This window comes from Colias croceus, chromosome 8 (assembly GCF_905220415.1).
Source record: "Colias croceus chromosome 8, ilColCroc2.1".
NCBI classification, from domain to species: Eukaryota; Metazoa; Arthropoda; class Insecta; order Lepidoptera; family Pieridae; genus Colias; species Colias croceus.
Window position 1 is genome coordinate 3,512,490 of NC_059544.1, and position 13,483 is coordinate 3,525,972.

The following is a 13,483-nucleotide window of genomic DNA, read 5'->3' on the forward strand; positions in this document are numbered from 1 at the left end:
ATTTCGTTATACCTACATTTTTTTTTTTATTGAATCAAAACAATACATTGCTCAAAAATTCAATCATAAATTTTTAAATCATCGTGGAGGCAACATCGAAACACGATTTCACCCTCTACAGAAATAATACCTGTATAAAAGTATGTTGGTATAGCAACTCTGTAGCGACCCCTTTTGAATTAACTTTCCCAAAAACAAAGGTTTTCACTTCATACGATGTTCCGTTATATAAAACTTACAATTGCATTATTTTATCACTTTGTTATATGAAAATGCTCCAAAATAAAGAGGTTAGGTGTGTTGTTAAAACAATAATGAATTTTGCCAATTAAATTTTATTTTCTATTCTATTAACGAAATTAATGTTTTATTGATAACTGTTTTAATTACAAATATGGAAAGTGTATGTACTAATACTACTAAGTTATTTAAATTTTGTATGCACCTTTCTACTTTAAAATGCCTGGTATATGTATAAATAATCAGTATAAAGATAAGTTATTATTCGCATTTCCTTAATTAATTATTTAATATAATATTCATCGGTCATCCTACCACTCCTACCACAAGTCGGTACGCTAATCAAAGCGAACCTAATGTTACCTACCAATATGACATTAGCATCAGTATTAATAGTACCCATAAAGGTCCTAATAGAGCAATCACAGGTAATATCCGCTAATATGATTAATTAATTATGCATAGAGATCTAGTATTTTACGCATAATTAAGGGGTTGATTAGATAATTAGCATTAGGGTGTTTAATCTTAATTGAGAATTGATTATTAATATTTCTTTATATGAACAAACTATTAGGAATATTCAAAATTTGTAAAGTATTTTGGAAACGTCTAAAAAACATGAACTTTTACTCATATCATATCTTCACTCTACAGCACCTAGGTATACCTAGCCACTATCATACCTTCAAATAATAATTCAGAATTGAATTAAAGTTACTAAAATAAAATTGCTTACGTGAATATTTCATTGAAAACATTATTACCTACCTACGTAACGTTCACAATAATATGTAGAGTCTAACATATCTACAGCCTACCTACTTACTTACATAAAGAAGCTGGTGAGGATGATGCAAAAAAGCATTGTGATATATTTGACGACCACATTTTAAATGACTATTTCAAGTTAGACATAATGAAAATTTACGAGTACCTAATCACCCGGTCAGATCACTACACTTAAAATAAATAATAATATATCCATCTTTTTCGTAATAACCAGATGAGAAATTATGTACCTACCATAACAAACATATTGAGAGCAAACCAAAAATTTATTCAGCTCTATTATCCAAGCAATAATTCTCACATATAAATCGTCTCAAGCGGTAACATACTCCCATACTAAACTCGTTTTAAACACATGACGTGATTACGTTCGACGTCGAGTGCGAAAGATTATCGCAGATTAGCTGTAAGAACATAAGCTCACAGCATCACAGTGAACTTGACCGGACGAAACGATGTAATTACTTCACCCTAGTAACTGGAGTAAATATAATTACTTGGAATAGTTCGTTTGTTTACAACGTAACGCATACATGCAATTGGAACTTGAGATTTACGTACGTAGTAAAAGAATTGTTACTTTGTAGTGGATGTATCAAAAATGTTCGTTTAGTTCTTTACGAGATATTTAATGATATTTTTTTCGTTTTGTCTGTCGTGAAAAACTAAGGAAATAAAAAAGATATTTATGTTGTAAATAATGTAATTTATTTCTCGCTTCTTAGCGATAAAATAAGCTACAGTACAGATTTCAGAAAGATAGTTGATATAAAATTATACAATGTATAACAAATTACTTCAGATTAGTTACTATACAAGAAAACAAACAACGCTTGTGTAGGTACTATATACCTAACAATGAAGTGTTTGTTTGCCCAAATTATAACAGGGGCAAACATAATAAACAGGTAAAATTATTGTTGATATAATTATTCACTGCTTTACATAATATGATGTATACTGAACTGCATTACGACAACTTGTATCGTAGACGTAAGTATAAAGGCTATGTATGAATTAACATTTACTGATGACAGCAAAATGTTGTTTGTTTCTATGAACATCTATGAATCGCTGCGCGTTGCGTCTGCAGGCAGCAGTGTCGCCGCGCTTGGAATCAATTTCATAGATGTTCATAGAAACAAGTGCTGTCGCTTGCAGTTTGCGGTTGCAGTTTGCGGTCTGCGGCCCGTCTCGGACTTGTACCTTTAAATGTGCAGAAAAGTATGTCATGATAGTTAATGGTCGTGAAAAGACGTAAAAGAGGTATAAGTCTTAACTTCACTTCTTTGCTACTATGTATTTCTATATATTAATGAAGAAAAGGAGAGCCAAGGGTAATGGACCTAAATATTTAGTCAAGTAGGTAACAAGAAGCCTAAGCAAAATGCTGGTGGAAAAGAGAAAGCCATGAAATAAGTCTATGACAACACAAACTATACACGATATAGGAACCACAATAAAGGTACTATATATTTTGCATAACTATAAGTTTCACTTATTAATTACATACTGTTTATTACATTATTAAAAGAGGTAGAGCCAATGAAACCTTGTTACTCCTAAGATGTAACGTACCTCGAGTACCTACGAGAGTTTTAGTCGTTTTAAACCTATGTATTTTAAATGTATTTAATTATTGTTACGCTATTGTTAGTTGAATTAACGGAAACTCATTAGTGTAATAACGATGATGGTTATCAATAACTAGCTGTGACCTACGGTTTTACCCGCAGTGCTCCGCTCCTGTATATAGCCTTCCTCGATAACTAGGCTATCTAACACTGAAATATTTTTTTTAAATCGGACCAGTAATTCCTGAGATTAGCGCGTTCAAACAAACAAACAAACTCTTCAGCTTTATAATATTAGTACCTATAGATTTTATTGATTTATGTGGAAATCGAACAGTCTTCATCATGAAGTGGGCCAGCTCGTACCAAGGTAATCATCACAATCCTACAGAAGATCGTCGAAAAACTAGCATGATGCAATAATGTATCGTATGATAAGTAGGAGAGTCAGAGTCACCCTTTCCAGTCTTATTTTTTCCGCCGTCAATCCTTTATTTATCTTTTTCCTTTTTTCACTATAGAGGTATTGCACGATTACAAATATTCATGTATAACTAGGCGATGTATTAAGCGGTGACTTATGCTAAAAATATTTTTTTAAATATTTATTTTTTTTTATTATTTCTCAACTGTGCTAGAGCATAACATTACCTAACATTAATGTTATACCATACAATGAGATAAGTATTACGTATATTATATTTCCTTTAACCTGATGATAGAGCATCGTGAGATGCAATTCTTTCCTTGCAGAAAGCTTTGGCTTTTAAACGATCGAAATTAAACAATAGTGAGTTTTAAATCTTAACAAGCGCAACCTTGATTTTCTGTTTTATAACAAAACGTATCATGTGATTTTTTGGATTTCAAAATATGTTTGTCAATGTAATCATTGCTATCTTTATAGCTCTTAATTGCTCTGACGTCACACTATTGTTTTTATGTAATCCGTTTTTATCAATTGCTACCCTGTAGATTTTTAGGTGAATCTATAACTTACTGAAACAGTTACCTAATGAATATTAAAAATAATGACTACTTAGGTACTGTTAATTTTAGCTATTAGTGCATTTGTTTTGACGTACGATAAAAAAATACTAGATGTGCCTTACTGAATACTTATGTACCTACCTACTACAGTCTTTTTAACAGTTGTTCGTTTTTTGCATTTTTTATAGCAAAATATTAAAAACGTATGTTTCTGCAATTTATGTAAAATTTTAGAATAACAAGAATATGTAAGAGATACAATTTTCAGAAAATAAGCAAATTCTTAGATACCTTTACTAGTTACCATTGAAGAAATGCTATGGAAGTTTTGCCCTTTAGTTTGTAAGTGTTTAATTTGCACTAGTTCGTAGCTCTAGTCGAGAGCGACAAAGCTACACGCGACACTAATGCAACTGTTTCACTAATCGATTATTATTATCTCCATATTATTTTTTTTGCTTCATTAGTAGATATCCGTAGAATATACATAATCGGTCTAAATGCTACTGGAACCCGTTTATTAGTCTACCAGTTACCTTATTAAAATTATTGAAATGTGAAGCTTTCGTAAAGCTAAAATTTATTATAATTTCTGAATACGAATTTCTTCTTAAATTAGTTATTTTCTAACCAGTTAAGATACTGGATAAATAGTATCCAGTCAACAGTGTAAGTGCCTATACTTATATGAGAAAAAAAAAATAACAAACAAGAAAGTATAATATATGTACCTATATCCTATCACACCACGCTTCTAGGTAGAGGGTGAGTTCTATCATTACTTCATATCTAATGTTCTGAAGTTATATTAAAAACATACCTAATTTTGGGTCCCCGAAATGATAGCCGCAGCAATAAAAGGATTAAAAGTATTTACGTAATATTGTAGGTACACATTGTGCGTTTTATCTCAGGAGTCATAAATAATCATAAATCTAGGTTGTTATCAATGCCACTGAATTTTCGATTAGATATCAATCACTATGTTTCTCATACCCACGAATATTACTTTACTATCATAACAACTTGTATGTAAATCGAAGCTTATTTTAGACTGTTCTAAATTTGTCCGAAAATAAATATCTATGTAGATATTCGTATTTTATCTATTTATCGATACGAATCGTTTAATACCTATTGCTTAAAAAAACATACAAAATGTGTTTGACATTGGTACAGAATTGAATCTGTATTATTCAAATTTGCAAAATAAGAAAATCGTAATTGGAGCTTTAAAATGTTTTTGAGCTTTCAATTTGACGATAACAAATAGTTTGATACTCTATGGAATTAAATTTAAGGTTTAACCAACCTTAAAATAAGAGTTAGTGAAATTATTAAATAGAAAATTGAAAATTATTTCACGCATCTTTAAGTGACGATTAAAAACTAATGAATATTCATAAAACTCGAATACCAATTCTATTGTGCTGTATTCGACTCGAATTTTGTGAAAATCTTACTCAATAATACTCAATGGAAATTAGAGAGGGCGCGTCTATAAACAATGCCTTCATTTTAGACATTTACCATAAATTTTGTCTTAGTTTATCTCTGCACAATATAATACGGTTATTTTCAATTTAAAGACGCTGAATGCTACGCCGTAGCTTGATCTACATTGTAATTCTTACCTTTTTATCGGTAATCTTAACTATCGTAGAACACTTGTTTATTGTAAATAATCTACTGACTTTCCAAATACTCATCGCACTTCAAAATAATTCAGAAGATAAATAGGTATTTATGAAAAAAATCACTGGACATTTCAAATAAAGTGCCCTGCTAAATTTAAGACTTTAAACACGTAATGTGTAAAATTTAGTTATATACAACTCTTAATATACCTATTCTTTCATACAATATTTTTATACTAGTCTACCTAACAGGTTGGCAATGAAATTATCAATGGTATTTCTCATTTGCGTACATATTCATAAACATCACTAAACCAAACCAACTTTGTGGGTTAAATATCTACAACTAGCTTGGAATATGATGATTTAGGGAAAGCATATTTAAAAATCGACATGTGGCATGAATTTTCATGTAAAATAATATTATTTTAAACATATCCTACCTTATAAGGTAAATTACAGTCACCCTATTCATACAACAAATCCCTATTATTAATCATTTTGTTGTTTTAATGAAGCAAAATTATGCAAATTCTCAGCAGCTACAACAATGGTGAGATATTTAGCATCCGTTAGTAAAAGCTCTCAGATAATGCACGGAAAACATTTCGGCTTTCATTGTTTCCTTTTTGTTTTACGGCGCCTAGTATTTAAACGTTTTCAGTCGTATTTTCCTCACATTGTAGTCAATACAGAAGCAGTATTTTATATTAACCTATGAAGATTAGAAAGTTAAGTACTAAAAGAGTGTTAAACATTTCCAAATTACGTCACACAACGTTTCGCAATAAATGAAACATAATATTATAATAAAAGTAAGAAAATACTTGTATAATATTCTAGTTATGAATTTGCATAAAGACTTAGTTACAGTTTTGTTGGTTTTACAAACAAAATGTTTGCCAATATACTTAAATTAATATGGTTTACTTTGTCGTCTTCTGTTCTATTAATTACAAAATAATTTATTTACTAGTAACGTACCTAAAAGTATCTACGCACTTCCATTTTGTGGTAATTTCGTCTTAGTATCTAATACTTGAGACAACATTGTCGATAATTAAAAGTAAAGGTAAGCCTGTAAAAACAACGCAGAAACCGAGATCTAGTTAATTGTAAAGATTTCGAAACCAATTAATAAGTAGGTTTGGGTGCGTTAATTGGTTTTTAAACACATAAACCCACAATATTATAAAATAATGAAAAGGGACAACTTTCAAAAATGATGTCATTAAATCGTATAAAAAGTAAACGAGCATTTTCTTTATGGATTGTATTATTAGAGGACATAATGTTGCTATTATAGGTATTATTAGATTTAAATTTTAAACGTAATTTTAGATATTTTTAAAGCATTCTATTACAGTAGGTATGCCTAACTACTTACGTATCTACTCGTACTTTCGTATTTACTAAATTTTTTAAAGTTTCTGTAGTCATCTGTTTCTCCTAGTAATTAATTTCAAAGCCCCTTCTTAGTCCATACTAATATTATAAATGCGAAAGTAACTCTGTCTGTCTGTCTGTTACTCAATCACGCCTAAACTACTGAACCAATTTTCATGAAATTTGGTATGGAGATATTTTGATACCCGAGAAAGGACATACATACATAGGCTACCTTTTATTGCGAAATAATATGTACCACGGGCGAAGCCGGCGCGAACCGCTAGTGGGTTATAAATTACTTGACGTAATTGTTGATACATTCAAAATAAAAGCTTGTTTAAAGAAAAGTTCTTATAAATTGAATTAACATCTCTATAGTTAAACGACCTTTCATAAACTTCGCAAATTGAGATTTTATCTTATAATTCAGTTTTGACACGACTCTACATTTCCCTCCGTGTTTCAGTTTTCAATTTATTCTTTCAGAATTTTATAATGATTAATTTAAAAACGTAAGAAATAAGCACTTTTTATTGTAGTATCGTAAATTCTATGTCTGAAAGAGGAACTATAACTAAGGTATCATGTACACTAAACAATCATTATTAAATATAAATGAAAAATCTTTAAATTTGTGTCACGCTGTTAATATGTGACGGTAATCAAACGAATATTTATCATTTGGTTCGTATGAGTTAAGTGCCGAAAAATCTTCTCCGAGACCAATCAAAGTTTACTGCCCATAGTCGAGATCCCTCTTAAAGTTTTATTGCTAAGCGCTACTATAAAACTCCCGTTTCCAGGCGAGTGACAAAGGGAGCTAAACTAACGTTTAATTACAATTCAATAAAGCAACGTCTGAAGCTAATGGAATAGTTAGACTCAATCACATGCCTCGTAAAGCCCGCCGATAGTTCAACTAGTTACTTCCACTACATATAATTACAATTGAATTTATGGCGTTGTTTGCCCTATAGTATGAGCTTAGGATGTAAGATGCTGTTATTCGGCAACTTTGATCTCTAACGGCGATGTATGGGGATTGGAGTTTAGTACAACTGTTTACAAAGTTACAAAGTCAACTGCAACAATGTTCATTGTGTTTCTGTTAAATCTAAGCGTCGACCAAGCTGTAGATATATTATTTAACAATGTTGAGTTGCCTGTATAACATGTAAAAATAAATAATAAATAATTATTATTAAACTGAAGGGATTTATATGTTTATGAAATGTTTATTTCTTTTTATTACATTTGTCTCTACATCCAAATTTAAGTTTTCATTAGTGTTTGTGGATTTTATATGGTATCTATTGATGTTGATGTGTTGATGATCATAGTTACTTATCAGTCCTAAAATAACCTTGATGGGGATGTTTTAGTTTATATAAAATAGCATAATAATTAATAATTGCGAATTGAAATTGTTTTTCATGACTTACAATAATTTACAAAGGTAAAATATAAATTCAATGAGCTCCATTCAATACATCACTTAGGTAATGGTAACAGAGGAAGACACACCGAAATAAAAATAACAAACGTTAGTTTTCTTACAGTACTTATGAAACTAACGTTCTATTTTCCCATTTATAAAATTGGCCGCCAACTGCGCATCAAACCAAACAATGACAGGGCAATATCGCTAAATAACTTAATCCCAGCACACCACACAAAATCAATCTATTCCCCAAATACGACGAAATTAGCGTGTAATATTTCCTGTTAGAATTATAAATGCCCCTGTTCCCGGCGAAATATTGCGATTCGAACGACACTACGGATGTGTAGGTGACGGCACGCGTACGACACGTGGCCGACGTCAGCCCGACGGACGACTGTCGCAACGTATTAAACACCCTTCGCCTAGTATTTATTCTGCTATCCTCTCATTTAAGTCCGTGTTATCCGACCGAGGAACGAATCCAGTTTAAATTTCATCAGCCCCACGCATCGCGTTTGCCGAACAAACAGATTCCCAGATTGCATTATTATTTAATTGTTTCGAGTGCCACTTTCTTTTGTGCATGTGGAATTAGTGACGCCTGCTTCAAATCTCTATTAGCATATTGCAATTTTGTTCACACGCGGAACTTCTTTCATACACTAGAAAGTATCTAATCATAAAAAAATATGTGTTTCGATATTACGACCTTCTCATAAAAGTAAAGAGTAGGTAAATGGGTTTGGTATAATATATGTGGTATAATATTATAATAATTATACATTTTAAATATTTGAAGAATGAATTACTTGAAAAGAAAGAGATATAATTTTCCAAAATTCAAATCAATTAAATTTTAACCCCCTCAATATAACAGTAAAGGTAGATCGAATATTCGTCCGTTAGCGAGTAAAATAGCCAAAAGCCAAACCTGAAGTAATACAGCGGCCATACATCAACCGTTTCCATTCTAATGGTAATTCGGGATACGAGCCGATATTGTGCCGCGGTCCCTCCATAACAAATGTTTATTTTATACACAACGCCACTAACAATAGTGTGCAAATACCTAAACAGCGTAAATGGTGGCGGGATGCGATTTAGATGATAATGTGAACGCATATTATAATGGACGGCGGGCGTAATTTCTCGTTGTTTTGATCCCGCTCCGGCGATCGTTTCATTGTGGCAACTAATTTAATTAGCTTCATTTTATTGTTGTTATATCGATAAGTTAATGGTTATGTTCGATGACTATAATATTTAGTTTCATGGTTCGCGGATCGTATAATTAAACATTCCTATGTAATTTTATTTGAATTGATTTTTGTTTCAATTAATTGCAATTTAATTTTTTTTTATTCTTTCATAAGGCTTGCGATTCTGAAGCATTTTAAGTCAAATTTAAAAAATTAGAAGCAAGTTAAATGAATCAATTTTTATTAAATGTTCCTACGTCTCTACATACAAAACAATGAGTAGAGTAGAGCATGTCTTAAAAGTAAAAAACAACTGTTTGAAACCAAACCTAAAAAGTCTAAAGAAAGCACAACCAAAGTTACTTGCTCGCATAAGAAATGACATTCATAAGCAAGCAGAATTAATTGCCTTTTATGTACCTAAACTCACCTCCAGACACCTCCACTAATTACTGAACTTAGAAATTACAAAGGCAATAAGGTCACCTTAATATGCATACGCCCGTAATATTATACCAATATACATAATTCTAATATGTATGAACGCGTACATGTTTAATTTGATATTTAAAGGTGGCCCCTCACCTGACAGGCCTCTCTTATACATATTCATGTTGGGTGATTAATCATCCCTTTCTCCCCGAAACACCTACAAGACTACGCTACACGAAATTTCGTGAAAACGTATAATGAAGTATTAGTTATGCATGTCACTGCAATTTGTTACGAAAATTCGGGCGTAAATTCTAAATTGTTTGTAAATAATTGTGCGAGTGCTGTGCGTGAGCTTGCAAAATTATTTCGGCAAATGTTTTGATATTGTGTTAAACCTTTGATATAATTGTAAATATTATTCATTGCATTTAGATCAGCTTAGCTTAAATTACGTGCTTATTTTAAAGTATTTGAAATTCCATAATGGGAGTGAATTAAGATATTTTAGTAATGTGATGTGTTAAATCTTAACTTATCTGTGTCTAATAAACTAATTGTTTTTAACCCACTGCAATTTTTTAATATTTATTCTCATTTAGCCTGACACTGTAAATTGATCAATAGACATAAAGTTTGGTAGGTATTTAATCTATTTTTAAATCCCGACCACAAACCAGTTAGCGCGATTTAATTAAACTTTTACAATGATTTATGTTAGGGGATTAAATGGCGCGTGCCCACGTTTTTTTATGATTTTCATAACGTCACCGGTTAGATGTGATGATTGTAAAAAAATATTAGCATACGGAACGCATATAAGTATAAAGGTGACATCTGGTGGTAGGCGTGGGACATAGAAGACGCATGACTTTATGCAAATTTGTGTTTTAACGATTAGCGAATATTGCGACTTGCACCCCTGTATTTTAGGGTTATGCTAAGCCGTCTAGTGCGCGGATTATTGCTCTAATGAAAGGGATTTTTGTTATTTGAAAATGTTTTCTTTATTCTTATCAAGATACAGTGAGTAGAAGTTATAGAGAGCGTTTAAAAAGGTAACATCAATTTTCCTGAATCCTAAGTTGGAAGCCACCAGTTTAAGTACCTAACATATAGAACTCCCTCACATCAAAGCATTCCTTACCTTGAAAATCAACTCAAAAATCTCCCGAGGCATACTAATCTAATAAGTTACATACAATAGTTGCATGTTGTCACATGCGATCTAGGCAGATCAAAGCATTATCACACATCAAGGCTGACAAGCGCTGGCAGCGTCGCAGCGCGTCGCCGGCCAATCCGTCAGCCGCCGTCAGATCCCGTCAGGTCCCGTGGGAGACGCATCAACCGACCTAATTTGTTTCACTCCGCTTATTCTATTATGAAGATATTAAATAGAAAATTGATTCCGTTATCTTTTGGCGCGAGTTGGGAGCTTTTGTTTTGATTGTGATTGTATTGTTGATAAGGTTCACGATTTGAGTTAGGGAAGGTCTCAGAATAAAAAATAAAATTTCCTACATACATTTTTGTTCTAAATTAAGTAATGTTTTACTTTGTCACTCTTATCGGACTGAATATTACTATGAAAAGCATATTTAGTAGAGTGAGCTTTTGATAGACTTCACAAATATTTAAACAAATAACTTATAAGTAGGTACTTAATATAAATTACCAAGCTCTACCTCAGTAGAAAAAAAATAATTCTACCAGGTACACATTTGAAATAAGATGATAATATTATGCATATGAAAACGCAAAATCACAAAATTATTATGCCGCCTTATACGAAATCATTCAAAATTAAACATCGAATGACGAACGAAAAGGACTGAATTCAATTTAAACGAAAAATATATGAAACGAAACGTTAAAACATCGCTCATCCAAATGGATCGTCAATCCCGACACTCGAGCCGATATATTTTCCACTACGTTGAGTCAACAGAAGGCCATTCATCGGTGCAATGAAAATATTGCCCATTTATCTTTTGTTTTTCCAAAACTCCACTCTTTAACTGGTGTGAACGGATCGCACACCGTCAGTATTCATTTATTCGATTTCACGATATGAGAAATCACTATTTTTATATCGAGTGTAGGTACTGCTTTATTTGCCGCCTGATGGATTTCGAGCGCTTTCTCATTTTAAATATTGAAATGAAACATTTTAAATGTTTGCATTTTGCAATGTGTTATCGTTTTATAGTTGTTATTGAATACGATTTATGAATTAAATTTTTATTTCTATTATACACTAACTGTGCCCCGTGGTTTTACTCGCAATACTTCGCTCCTGTTAGTCTTAGGCCCAGATTCACAATCGTGACTTTACTTTAGAGCAAAAGAGTCTTCACAAAGTAAACTTTGTATGGCCGAAGTTTACTTTCAACATATTTAATTTCAGAGAGAATTGCTTGACTTTCCTTAGAAAAGTACGGCCCCAAAGTAAAGTACAGGGTAAGACGTGTAACTGTTACTTTATACGCATAATTTATGTTTTTGAGAACATAATATTATTAAATTAAGTTAAATTTCCATAAAAAAACATATTATATAATAATAACATTATTATTTTATATCAAAAATGAAATGTTTAGAAAAAAAAACATTATGTAGGAAGATTATAGTAGAAATATCAAAAACCGGTAGACACAGCAAAATTCGTCAGAAAAATATTATAATAATGTTAAAAGACAAACGAAACAATGCAACGATCAACACATCAACAAAAAAATGTTACTCGACATGACGTTTCGATCTATAACCCAACCATATTAAAATGTGTTTCTGTTCTAGGATATTGGTTTAAAATGAAGGCCTACATAATTTATACGCATAGTCATGTAAAGTTTACTTTGAGACCAAAGTCATGATTATCGGCTCCTTAGCCTTTACTAAGTAAAGTATAGTTTCTGGAAAGTAAAGATGAGCTTGACACGACTAAGAAATATATTTTTGGTTGAAAGTAGATCTTTCCATCAAAGTAAAGTTAAAGTGCGATCTATGAATCTCGGCCTTAGAGCGATGATATACATAATAGCATAGCCTTCCTCGATATATGGGCTATCTAACCCCGAAATAATTTTTCAAATTTGACCAGTAGGTAGTTAAAACAAACAAACTCTTCAATTTTATAATATTAGGTAGGTAGTATCTCTATTATACATAAAAACTAATAAAGTCGAATACATTATGTAAGTAATATTTTATTCTACGTAGGTACCTACTTACATATAATTGTAAATAGAGTAGGGAATTGTAAACTGGAAATACATTACCTACCTACCTAGTACCTCGTAAGTCTTATAGGTACACGAATTGTAAAGTACATAAATGAAAATTACTAAGTAAAGCTAGAATTCCAATTCTCAATACCTACTAGGACTTCGTTACAGTTTTTTACTTAGGTAACTACATAATATCTACCTATGTTAAATTATATAGGTATTGACGAAAAATCACAAAATATAGTATGAGTTAAACATTAACATAATATGTATTAATAATTATCTAAAGAAATTTAAAACCTAATAGATAAAGAATAAAAAATAAAACATGCTAAAAATAATGTAAACTTTCAATTTTAGACATCTAGTGAGGAGTGGATAAAACGTTAGGTACGTGTCATATTAATAGTTCTATTCTAACCTAGATGGCGCTTTTATGAAATGCACAATAATTATTAGAATAATATGTAAATAATTTATGTTTCTCGTTTTATTTTTAAAATTATTACGGCCATTTTACTCATTAGGTTAAGTACTTTCGATATCAGTTTAA